This window comes from Tiliqua scincoides, chromosome 3, assembly GCF_035046505.1.
Source record: "Tiliqua scincoides isolate rTilSci1 chromosome 3, rTilSci1.hap2, whole genome shotgun sequence".
Taxonomy (NCBI): domain Eukaryota; kingdom Metazoa; phylum Chordata; class Lepidosauria; order Squamata; family Scincidae; genus Tiliqua; species Tiliqua scincoides.
This window is the reverse complement of record NC_089823.1, coordinates 27280835-27294519: the sequence shown is the minus strand read 5'-3', so window position 1 is coordinate 27294519 and position 13685 is coordinate 27280835. Positions and strand designations below refer to the sequence as shown.

At 41.5% G+C, this 13685-nt stretch overlaps 1 protein-coding gene across 1 annotated transcript in view; it reads right to left on the bottom strand.

Annotated features, from left to right (window-relative positions):
• FRY (FRY microtubule binding protein) overlaps positions 1–13685 on the bottom strand; it is a 256079-nt gene that overhangs the window by 222968 nt on the left and 19426 nt on the right. The window contains exon 2 of the mRNA XM_066620128.1: positions 10944–11120. The gene's annotated coding sequence lies outside the window, so the exon portion shown is untranslated. The remainder of the gene's footprint in view (positions 1–10943; positions 11121–13685) is intronic.

Below are 13685 nucleotides of genomic sequence, written 5' to 3'. Positions count from 1 at the left end.
TAGGCAGCCAAGCACTTGATTGCTAGCAGCTGGACTGAATGACTCAAGAAGTGCTTTTGTGTTCTTGCCACTTGAGAAGATGAGGTTGGAAATGTTTACAAATAAATGGGTGCCATGAAAAAATCCCCTTCCTATTGCTATTTGAAACCAGGCTTATCATAAGAGAGGAAATTTTTAATTTGTCTCTTCTTGGCCTACACTTAATGATGGGGTTTAAAATACAAAACCACAACCAAAGGGAATCCCTTCTGATGTTCAATTCCTGTTTAATTAAACTGGCAAGTGAATTAAGGTATTATTATTATTATTATTATTATTATTTTATTAATTTATATCCTGCCTTTTTGCCCCATGGGCACACAAGGCGGCTTACAACAATTAAAAATACAAAAATAGCAATTAAAAACAATAATTAAAACAGTTGCGCATAATTAAAAAATCTAAAACAAGCCCCGTGGATTCTAATATAAAAGAGCCAAAAGAGAAAGAAAGCCAGCCAGCCTGTCAGCAATTAAAAGCTTTTTGAAATAAAAAGGTCTTCAGTCCACGCTGAAATATTAACAAAGATGCATACACACTTAATAAAGAGGTATTTTGAATTGACATTTCTCAGATCAAAGCAATCAGACATGGTCTACAACAGAGAAAGTTCACAGCAAGAATTCATGCTTAGTGGATTTCAAATATTGATAAAAATGCTTTCTTCCTTTTTACAATGCATTCTGAACACTATGGAACATTTCCAACAGAAAACATTCAGTAGGCCCTTCTTTTCAACAGAACTGATATCGTAACACCTATGCAAACACTACATCCATTTTTCTAATTGGAATATCAAAGACAAGATCACAGAATCTTTTCCATCTTTGAAAGAATTTTGGAAACAGGAATTGTTTCCAATGAAACAGGAATTCATTGTTCCTGAATGAATAGGGCAGATAAAACGGCAGGGATGGGCAAATTCAGCACGGCTTGACTTAAGTTGAGTCTAGAGTCACCACCCCCCTTCAACACAACTCGAAAATGAGTCATAACGGGGGCACTTGCTGAGTCACCCTTCCAGGACTCTAAAGTTGAGTCATCCCCTTTAAAAAGTCCGCCATGGAAAAAAGAGGGGCTGGGATACCACAATCCCAGTTATAAACTCTATCAGAGGGACAGAGAGGCGCATGATGGTGGTGGGGTGGCCATCTATGTTAAAGAAGGGGTGGAATCCAGCAAAGTAGAGATTGAAGGCAGGTCAGACTCCACCACAGAATCGCTGTGGGTTAAATTACCAAGTTCAAGGGGCGATGTAATACTGGGGGCATGCTATCGTCCTCCAGGCCAGAAACCTTGAAATGAGGAGATAGATCAGGGAGGTGTCAAGGAGGGACAGGCTTGTAATAATGGGGGGCTTCAATTATCCTCACTTCAACTGGGTCAATTTGTGCTCTGGTCATGAAAGAGAGGCTGGATTTCTTGACATGCTAAATCACTATGCTTTAGAGCAACTAGTCATGGAGCCCACCAGAGGACAGGTGACCCTATGTGTGGTACTCAGGACCTGGTTAGAGATGTGAATGTTACTGAGCCATTGGGAAACAGTGACCAAGCTGTGATTAGTTTCACCATGCATGTTGGGGGAAGACTGCCAAACAAATCTGACACCCTTGATTTCTGAAGAGTGAACTTCCCTTAAACAAGGAGGCTAGTTAGGAAGAAATTGAAAGGGAAGGTAAAGAGGGTCCAATCTCTCCAGAGTGAGTGGAAACAGTTTAAAACAGTAATAGAGGCCCAGCAAAAGTGTGTACTGCAAAAGAGGAAGGGTTCAATTAAGTTTAGGAAGATGCTAGCATGGCTAGTGAGCCAAGTTAGATAGGCTGTTCAGGGCAAGGAAGCTTCCTTCCATAAATGGAAATCTTGCCCTAATGAGGAGAATAAAAAGGAACAAACTGTAGCAAAAGAAATATAAGAAGGTGACACGCCAAGAAAGACTTCGAGGAACGCATGGCCAGCAATATTAAGGGGATTAATAAACTTCTTCAAACGTGTTAGAAGTAAAAAACCTACCAGAGAAGCTGTTGGCCCGCTAGGCGGTGAGGGAGGGAAAGGGGAGATAAAAGGAGACTTGGAGATGGAAGAGAAATTAAATGAGTTCTTTGCATCTGTCTTCACAGCAGAAGACCTCGGGCAGATACTGCTGCCCGAACCGCCCCTCTTGACTAAGGAATTAAGTCAGATAGTAGTTAAAAGAGATTACAGACCTAATTGATAAATTAAATATCAATAAGTCACCAGGCCCAGATGGCATCCACCCAAGGGTTATTAAGGAACTGAAGAATGAAGTAGCCAATCTCTTGACTAAAATATCCCTTAAATTCCTTAAAACGGCCACGGTGCCAGAGGATTGGAGGATAGCAAATGTCACACCAATCTTTAAAAAAGGAAGGAGAGGGGACTCTGGAAACTATAGGCCAGTCAGCCTACCATCTGTTCCAGCTAAGATGGTGGAATGCCTCATCAAAGACAAAATCTTAAAACACAGAAATGAACAAGCCTTGCTGAGGGAGCATGGCTTCTGTAAGGGTAATTCTTGCCTCACAAACCTTTTAGAATTCTTTGGCATGTGGCATGTGGGTAATATCCACATGTTCCCCAGGCATGTGGATGCAGGGGAACCTGCGGATATTATACGAGTATATCTGGACTTTCAGAAGGCATTTGACACAGTCCCTCACCAAGGGCTGCTGAGGAAACTCCACAGTCAGGGAATCAGAGAGCAAGTTCTCTCCTGGATTAGGAACTGGTTGAGGACCAGGAGACAGAGAGTGGGTGTCAATGAGCAATTTTCACAATGGAGAGAAGTGAAAAGTGGAGTTCCCCAAGGATCTGTCTGGGACAGGTGCTTTTCAATCTGTTCATAAATGACCTGGAGACAGGGCTAAGCAGCGATGTGGCCAAGTTTGCGGATGACACCAAACTTTTCCAAGTGGTAAGACCAGAAGACACTGTGAAGAGCTCCAGAAGGATCTCTGCAATCTGGGAGACTGGGCAACAAAATGGCAGAAGCATTTCAATGTAAGTAAATGTAAAGTCATGCACACTAGGACAAAGAATCAAAACTTTACATATGGGCTAATGCAGTGTTTCTCAAACCGTCGGTCGGCACCCACTAGGTGGGTCGCGAGTCAGTTTCAGGTGGGTCCCCATTCCTTTCAATATTTCATTTTGAATGTATTAGACTTCATGCTACCATGGTATGTGACTGCATTTGGGGAAATGTCACAGATCTATACGTTTAACAGACTACTGTGAAGATGCTTTTCACAATGATAGTCAATGGGACTTATTCCTGGGTCAGTGTGGGTAGGATTGCAACCTAGGATTGTTAAAAATTTTCCTTGATGATGTCACTTCCGGTCATGACATCACTTCCGATGGGTCCTGACAGATTCTCATTCTAAAAAGTGGGTCCTGGTACTAAATCTGTGAGAACCATTGGGCTAATGGGTTCTCAGCTGTCTGTGATAGATCAGGAAAGAGATCTTGGGGTGCTTGTGGTCAGCTCAATGAAAGTGTTGACCCAGTGTGCTGTGGTGGTAAAGAAGGCTAATTCCATGCTTGGAATCATTAGAAAAGGTATTGAGAATAAGACAGCTAATATTATAATGCCATTGTACAAATCAAGTCAAGGGGCCCTTGACTCGAGTGTTTTTTCAGAGTCTTCCACACGCGCGACTCACAAGTCCACGAGTCAGCAAGAAATGCACATTTTTGTGATTCAAGTTTGAGTCACCTGACTTGAGTTCCCATCCCTGTAAAATGAAATGGGATATCTGCATATGCAGAGCTCAACACAATTATATAAGCCACAGTGCAGACTCAAGGAGGAGACCTCTGTGACTGTCCCCACTCAGGAAGCAATGCATGTCCTGCTGGCACAGCTACAGTTATGCTGGAAAGTTAGACAGGATTGGGCCCTGTGTGTTCAATTTCTGGAAGTGAAATAACATGCAATTAACAGCCTATGCAGTCGTGCCTCAGTATCCATGGGGGCTTCCATTCCCAGAACCCCTGCAGATACCAAAACCTGTGGATCAAATCCACGGGTCTTGGTGCATCAACTCTCTGAACGCAACTGGAGTAGAGCCTTAGTCACATCCAGAGGGTATTCTGAGGGCCGGGGAGGCCACCTGTGGCCTCCCTGGCCCTCAGCATGATTTCCAACGCCTCCAGCATGCCTTGGAACATCACTTCCAGTTTTTTGGTAAAACCTGAAGTGACGTTTAAAGGCCTCAGAAAGCTTTGGAGGGCCAGCTTGCATTTGAAGGGTACAGGTTGAGCCATGGTTGGCTCAGTGCAGGTTGGGAGACCAGTGTTGAGTCAGATACACAGATAAAAAAATCCGCTGATAATAAGGCTTGACTTGTACTTCAACAGATGTAGACAGCAAATCTCCATGTCAACACCATTGAATTTGTTGAACTGGGTGGCTGGGGAGGAGGAGAAAGAGGAGAAACTTGCAGGGGAAAGAGAATGAAAGGCAGACAGAAGTAGCACTGAATAATTTCCAGGCTCAAAACTAGTGTGTAATCTGCCTCTTTGAGAGCATTAGGTTTGAACCTTAGTTTTGCCTTGCTAACTTAAAAACCAAGACAAAGAGATGATTACCTAACAAAAACACAGGTTTCAGGCAGTCTTGCTGCCAGGTTTCAAGCCTGTAGGCAATTTCCTATAACTTTCCAACTGCCACAAATATGTGTTGCGCAGGCAAATTCTGCTCCCAGGAGCGTTTTTAAAATAATGCATTTCAGCAACATCTGCCAAATGAAACCAATTGTACCTTGTGGGGCTTAAATCTTGTGTTCAAACCTCAGAGAAATTTGCAAACCTTTATGTCATGACTTGTTTTTCTCTTTTTGATGTGATCTCTTTTATGACAGTTTGCAATTTACTTTTAGCAGCTAGGATGTGTTGTGAGTTCTGCTGTTAATGTGGTTAATCTGTGGCTTGCTTAGCATATACATGATAGTTGCTAGGTAATCACCATCCCCAGGGCTGCAGACATATCACTCCCTGAATGTCTGAGAAGTTTCCTGTCCCCAATATTACCAGACTCTGTCCCTAATAAACCAAATCTCTAATCCTGGAGACCTAGGGCCCAATCCTATCCAGCTTTCCAGTGCTGATACAGTTGTGCCAAAAGGGCATTGCTGCATCCTGCAGTAGGAGAGCAGTCAAGGAGGTCTTCCTCAAAGTAAGTGAGCATTTGTTAACTTACCTTGAGGCTGCATTGCAGTTGCATCAGCGCTGGAAAGTTCGATAGGATTGGGCCCCTATTTGGCTAATAGAAACCACACTCTTGCAGCTTCCTAAGCTTGCTGCCTTGTAGGCCTGATCACTCACTAGGCACATGATAAATCTTATACAGTACATAGCACTCTGACAACTACTCCACAATCCCTTTCCTTCCTCATTGAATCAACACCCTACACCAGTATTTCTCAAACTGTGGGTCGGGACCCACTAGGTGGGTCATGAGACAATTTCAGGTGGGTCCCCATTCATTTCAGTATTTTATTTTTAATATAAGAACATAAGAACAGCCCCACTGGATCAGGCCATAGGCCCAGCTAGTCCAGCTTCCTGTATCTCACAGCACCCCACCAAATGCCCCAAATATGCATATTAGACTTGATGCTACCATGGTATGTGACTGCATTTGGAGAAATGTTACAGGCCTGTACTTTTAACAAACTACTATGTATATTCTTTTAACAATGATAGTCAATGGGACTTACTCCTCGGTAAGCGTGGGTAGGATTGCAGCCTAGCATTGTTAAAACTCTTCCTGCTTGATGATGTCACTTCCAGTCATGACATTACTTCCGGTGTTCCTGACACAGTCTCATTCTAAAAAGTGGCTCCTAGTGCTAAATGTGTGAGAACCACTGCCCTTCACAATTATGTGACTATAGCAAACAGGTGGCAAGAAGCTCTTTCTGGTAGAGAGTCCATGCATACTCAGCAAAGGGAATTGGCCATGGATCCACCTCAGCCAGCACCACCTCAGCCACCTTGGCAACCATTCTTCTCAAATGATAAATCCTTCCTAGCAATTGTAAACTCATTATTTATCATAGGAATTCAAACTGTAACAGAAATCTGGGCTATATCTGAGCCAGAGTAAAACCACACCCAGGTCTGGAATAAGAGCTCCCAGTGCCAAGTGCTGCCCTATTTAACTTGGTGATGTGCCAGCCTCAGTCCCTCTCATTCTCTGGATTAGAAAAGAAAGGGGGGAGGGCAGAATGGAAGACAAACTGATACGTGTCAACGTGTGTCACCTTGACTCTCCAGCAGGAGAGCATGTGTGCAGGAGGGGAGAAACTCTTGCCCACCACCCTTTCCCTTCAAATTTCCTCTTCAATTCTGCCTCCTCTTCCTTTTCCAATGCAAAGAATGGGGGGGGGGGAGAAGCAGCAGTGGAAGTGGGCTGATAGGCTGATTAGAGTGGGCTGATGGTGGGCAATCTCTGCCAACCTGGTGCCTGAAGCAACCACCTCAGCTGATCTCATGAATAAGTCAGGCTTGGCCATATCTGAAGCTCCTCTTACAATGCACCATGATAGCATTTAATTAATTTATTTATTTAAATGATCCATATATCCCATTTTCCCTCCTAATAATTAGAGTGATCAAGGTGGCGAGTCAAGGAGGCATTGAGTTATGCAACACAGATGTGGCTTGCGCCCCCATGAGTGGGAAAACACAATTTAACTGTTTCTTTTCCTCATTAAGTTTCTCCCATGTTGTTTGACAATAATGGCTTGCTACTTTCTCCCTACATGTGGGGGGAAGGAGAGAAATCATGTAGGGAAAAGACTGAGGGCCCAATCCTATCCAACTTTCCAGCACCGGTGCAGCCACAATGCAGCCTGGACGTAAGGGAACAAATGTTTCCTAACATTGAGGAGTCCTCTATGACTGCCTCCCCACAAAAGGATGAGGCACACGCCCCATTGGCATAGCTGCACCAGCCCTGGAAAATTGGGTACAGTTTTCTGTACTGTAGTACTAAATACAGTACACGTAAGCTTGAAAAACATAATTGATTGTCCTCAAAATATTCATGAACTACTATACAAGATTTAGATACGTATACCTTATTCAAATGTTATGTCTGCATGTGGGTCTCTGGAAGAGTAGGCACACCCAGTGAATGGGGCAGAAAGGTTCACTCTTATTCCACCACAATGCATAAGTCCAGGTAAAGTAATGTCTGATCCAAGCTAGTCATAGTCATGACGCTCCTAACTGGGCAAAGCAACACTTTTAAAAATGGTGCTACTCTTATATCTGTGGTAAACTGTCCCTATTCAGCAAAGCATAGTATCTTTTCCAGTATCTGTTTGCTGGAGTTTCTTCTGCATGCTTTTCAGATTGTGAGCTTTTTTGAGAGATAGGAAACCTTTATTTAGCGATATAAACGGACTCTGCCCTTTTTATTTGAAAAACTTTATATATAACAATGCCAATTTTTAATTGGTGGTGGAACCACAATTATCAAGTTTTGCAATTTCTTAATAAAATCCATTATGGATAAATATTTGTTACGTTTTATAAAAAGGATTGACTGTAAAAACACAAGAAAAAATTATTTCTAAATCACTTGGCACTTTTTAGATCTGTTTTTATACACTGGGAGTGAAAATTCAAACCAAATTTAACTTCAGCGTTTGCTCAAGATTTATAGTTCTGTTCCTAAATGATCTAAAGGGGGGCAGCTCAGAGTTCAGAATAACCTAAGAGTAAAAACAGTGTCTGTTTCTGTCTAGGAACTCATTATTCAGGTGGAGATAAAATAATCCTCTTATTCTTACATTCTTAGGAAACTTGTTCAGGAACTGAAAGAATGCTTAAACCCAGTTTTGCCCAGCCCACAGGTGTACGCATTTGGTCCATGTTGTACATATGCAGCGTTGGGCAGAAATGGCTTAAATTTAAAAAATGAGAGGTCATGCTGTTCTGCTTTAGAGAACAGAACAAAACTCAGCTACATTGCTATCTTGAACACCTACTCTATGTCTTTGCTTTCGAAATATACAATGAAATTTAAATAATAGGCAGCCCAATCCTAAATTGTGTTGGTGCAGCCAGGCCATATGACCTGCATGGCATCCAATGCAGCTTAGGAGCCAGCTGGAGGTCTCCTTGGGAGTAAAAGGATATATTTTTCCCTTGGGTAAAGACCCAGTCAACCCATGGGGCTCTTTGGATCTGTGCCAGCTATTTAGCTGATGCAGATCCAGGAAGCCTGGTGTAACACTGGGCAGGCCAGGAGGAAGGTTAGGATATGGCGTGTGCTGTTGCCAGTGACCCTGCCCCCCTCCTGGGCCTGATCCTCCTCGAATTCTGCCCTCTCCCTGCCTCCAGACTGCCCTCCTACCACCCTCCCCATGCCACCTGGCATGAATTTATCTGTGCCAGCTGACGCAGGTTTGGAATCCTGTGCTACTGAGTTGGCAAGGGCCTTTGCGCTGACCCAGTCAGTTCCCAAGTAGATGCAAGTGCAAGTTGTACAGCACATTTGTGACGCTCTAAGCTGGCAAGAGGATGGTTGCATCAGCTCAGTGCTACTTTCAGATTGCGCCATAAGGCATATCAACACATTTGGTGAGTGATTTTGCATTTTTTTTCCTTTCTGACAAGCAAGCACTTTATTTAGACACTGCAATTTAAATAAGCAGGAATTAGCTGAAGCACGGATTTCATGTTGTTGTTTCATATACTTTAATTCTAATCCTAGCCACTACCATCCCACTACACCCCCAGTTGCTGCTGACTCCCTAAACTGAGACTGTGCCCCTTCCCCCTTACAATACTGACAGAAACACCAATCACCTGTGAGGAGGAAGATTTTGATGACAGCTTTTATTATTTTATTATGTTCATGAGTTGCTTTTAGTTTATTCCTATTGTGTTTATGTTTTAATATTTGTTGGTAGCTGTCTGGCAGCCACTACAAGAGTGAAAGAGAAAGGTTAGACATCTCTAAAATAAACAAATAATACACTCTTCCTACTTAAACAGAGAGAACTGCAAAAGTGCTGTGCAACAGTCTCAACTAAAGACTGCAATATTATGGAGCAAACATAGGAGAAAAATAAAGTTCAGTCATTAAAGCTGAACTTTTCCTACTTGCAATTTAGTTATCTTCCAGTCTGACCTACAGGAAATTTCTATCTTAACAAGAACCAGGTAAAAGTTTTATCCGATGGCTTGCATATGCAAGCTCAAACATCCTTGTGGCTAAAGCAAACAGAAATACATACAGTACCAGGATCCAGGCTCTAAGTAGTGAATTTGATCCTGAGAGGGCAGAACAAGTCAGGCCAGAGCCTGAAGAAACCGCAGAAGAGGAGCCCCCAGAAGCACCATTAGAAGCAGAGTACAGTGGTGCCTCACAAGACGAAATTAATTCGTTCTGCAAGTCGTTTCGTATTGCGAAAATTTCGTCTTGCGAAGCGCAGTTTCCCATAGGAATGCATTGAAATTTAATTAATGTGTTCCTATGGGCAAAAAAAGTCAGAACAAAGTCAAATTTGGTTTACAAAGTGTTTATTAAGTGCTCTTTAAAGGCATACATACTGTACAGAGGATTTCAAAAATTTCAAGCACAAAACTTCAACTTTTTAATTTTAAAAATTTGTCTTGCGAAGCACGGCCATAGAAAAATTTCTTCTTGCGAAGCATGGCATAGAAAAATTTGTCTTGCGAGTCACCAGGAAAAATCGCAAAAACGCTTTCGTCTTGCGAGTTTTTCGGTGTGCGAAGCATTTGTCTTGCGAGGCACCACTGTATACTGAAGAACCAGCCTATTCCATACCAGGAATCTCACAGACCCCATTGCCCGCACACCAGCAACAAGCTAGGCAGAACCCGAAAGAGCAAGATCAGTGTAAGATTCCAGACCAGAAGTACGCCCCCTTAACCCAAGTTAAACTCTTCAGGGCAGGTACACAGAGTCTGACTGTGGAGGGATTTAAGGCTTCAATACACCTCTGACCCATGCTCAGATGATGTCATAGGAGACTTTAATATAGAAAACACACACATTGTGCAGCTGTTATAACTGATTACAGCATGCCTGCTCTCCTAGGTTTCATTTTTCTACTGATGTTCCCTAGAACTACTTCCCTCCAGGTAGCTCTCATTCAGTACTTTTGCATCTACTATCACAAAGTTGACAGTCATGACTTATATGCAGTCTTGGTCGTGTTGCTCACTCCTCCTCCTCCACTCCAAAAGCACCCAATGCAAGTATGGGGCTATTTGGAAAACTAACAAGTCATCCATTTACAGGATGCTACATGTCAAGCAGTTGTTTGGTGGGATTTTAGTGCTTTGATTTGTTTTTATAATATAATTGGATTTGCCCCATCAATTCCATGAGCTAGTCAAGGATGAGAGTGACCTTTCTACGTACATCTTATTTGAGACCTTGTGCATGCCAGAGCAGTAAGTCTACAGTGAAACAAAGCATCCCACAAAACATAAAAGAGGGGGCATATGTATCCCAAAACAGACAACATAAACCAAACATTATTTGTTTTACATCAAGAGATTTTTTTTCCCATTGCTTGCAGTTATCACATAGGCACAGTATTACACATGCCTCTCTCCTCCAACATACCAATATTCATGATCTATATTTTCGGTTATTTTTTCCTCATAATCCTTACATCCTTACAATCCTTACCTCTTACATGAACAAGAGGCCATCTTACACAAACAAAAATGTATGCGTATTTAACCAGAAACCTTACCCTACGTTGTAAATATTTTACAAATATTTATGTAAAAATACATATTTTTAATTCAGTATTGAAATGCAGGCAATAAAACAGTTTAACAAATGCAGCTGAAACCATGAATCCACAAACAGGTTTAAATCTTACCTCAATCAACAAATTCAGCTTCTGTCCCTAGTCAGGTTAATGATGGGATGTGCTTTTTACAAACATGGTTGGCATAGTTTTGTAGATTAGCCAGAGCGGAGTTAATTGCCAGTGCTTCTTTGCTTGCTTCCTGGAGACGAAAGGTATTGTTTTGCATTTGTGAACCATCTGTACTACCTAGGGAAAATAACAGTATACTTGAACTTAGGTCATCTACACTACTGTGCAATATATTACTGCCAACTCTCAAAAGTAATCATCTAACATATAAAATACACACACATCTTTAAAAAAAAATTAAAATTGGTCCAAGAGGTTTCTCTATCTATGAATGTTTTAAAACTCAGAAATAACTTACAAGAAAATCATTTCACACAAAGTAACATTAGGACACAGTGGTTGCATACCATAATTTAGATGTTCTATACAACATTTTTTTGTTTTTATGTGTATATATACATGTGTATGCGTGAGCACAAAATAATAATGATTCCAAGTTTAATCACTACCCTTTTCAAAATAATGATGTTTTCAAGTTTGATCGGTATCCTTTTAAACAGCACAGCCAGGTACGTATATGTGCCAGGGGAATTAAAAGAATTTGGCATGAATACAGCATTATTATTTTATTAGACTGTATAGAGATATTTTACAAGTTCTTTTGCCACTGGCAATAGCAAATGTTACAAAATATACATTTGATGTAAGTAATAGATAAGACGCTGAACTACTTGTGTTCAGTACAGGTCCAACCTTGTTATACATGGATTTTTTATACACGATTTGACTCAACACGAATGGCCACTGCAAAAAAGAAGGAATGTGCTGATCCCTGGAGAAGAGGGGAAAAATCCATCCCTTTAAAAATCACAGTTTAAAAAAACTGCTTTTCTTACTGTTGTAGAAAGACAGTCATAAAGAGATCATTCCATTCTTCAGCTGAGCCAGGCAAAGGCAGGGGGTCCTTTGCATTTCTAATTGCTCTCTCTTTACAACAGTAAGAAAAGCTGTTTTTAAACCACAATTGTAAAGAGATGCACTTTTTAATTTTTTTAGACTACTTTTATTTAACACATTTTAGGTATCAGAGGGAATCCCAGAATCAAACCCCTGTGGATGTTGAGGCACGACCTTATTCCATTAGGAGCAACGGAGGGGCAAGAAACCTGGAAGACGGTCTTTAAGTCTATTTTTCCTCTTTTTTTATCCACTTTTTTTTTTATCCACTAGGGCAGTGGTTCTCACATATTTAGCACCGGGAACCACTTTATAGGATGAGAATCTGTCAGGACCCACCGGAAGTGATGTCATGACCGGAAGTGACATCATCAACAAGGAACATTTTTAACAATCCTAGGCTGCAATCCTACCCACACTTACCCAGGAGTAAGTCCCATTGACTGTCATTGTTAAAAGCATATACATAGTAGTTTGTTAAAAGTACAGGTCTGTAACATTTCCCCAAATGCAACCACAGACCATGGTAGCATCAAGTCTAATATATTAAAAAATAAACTACTGAAATGAAGGGGACCCACCTGAAATTGGCTCGCGACTCACCTAGTGGGTCCCGACCCACAGTTTGAGAAACACTGCACTAGGGGTTCCAGAATGGAACCCCAGTGGATAACAGGGGCAACCTGTATTATCAAATATCAAAATTATATCTCAAGAGTCAGAAAGCATTCTTCCCACAAAAAAACACTAACAGATCAGCCCTGAGAGAGGGAGGAGTGATCTGGCAACAGGTACTAGCTTTTGCCATTCCCCTGTGAATCCACAAAGGTTCATTTTTATCTCCCTCTTCATTTTTATTTCTCTTAGTTTAGAGCAGCAAAACTGATCAATACCTACAGGGGGGAAAAGGTCAAATCCAAAATCTTTTCACTATTGAACGGACTAGTATCATGATACAAAGCCTCCTAGGAAAATACCTATGCCACAACTTTGGGCAAGAGTGCTCTGAGAAGGGAGACATTGCAGCATTTTCGCCACCACCTGTTGTGTTTGTGATTGAGCTAGTTCTTGGTCCAGGTCAGAATTCTGAGTGCCCTGGAATGGTCACAAACTAGCAGTCCATCGCAGGGGAGACCACCACTGCCCTGCAGTAGGATTGGGCTGCATGACTGTAATCCTATCTTACTCCCAGAAACAAACACCTCTAAAACACCTCTACATCTTGTTAAAACCATTCTGCTTACCAAGTGTCATTTTCAAGAATTCCTGGCACTCTGCTATGCCACCACCATAATTTATTATACAGATCAGTTCCTATATGCCTTCCTTATTTTACAGGAACCTGACAACATAAGAGAAAAGTCCTAACTAGCAGGAATCTGGGTGGTGGGAATGGTAACATAGACCGTGCTAAAATTTCAAGGGCGCTTATAAAAATTAGATTAAAACCAATACAATCCCTACATTATCTAGCAGCAGTAAAAGCAATAATGAAAAGCACCAGCAGTTAAATACACATAATAAAAATAAAAGGCTGGACATATTAAGAGGTTTTAGACACATACTTCTAATGAGAGTACTGGTACTGAAGCAGCTGCAACTTTATGTCCTTATGACTTTCCATTCAATGACTGAGGAAGTGTGGGTTATGTTATTTAACAATGAAAAGGGCGCTCTGCACATGCTCAAAGGAACCAACTGGAATGATAATGAAGGGAAAAACTGCTCATTGCACAATCTCATCTGTTTTTTACTCAGAAGTAAGTTCCACTGTGTTCAATGGAG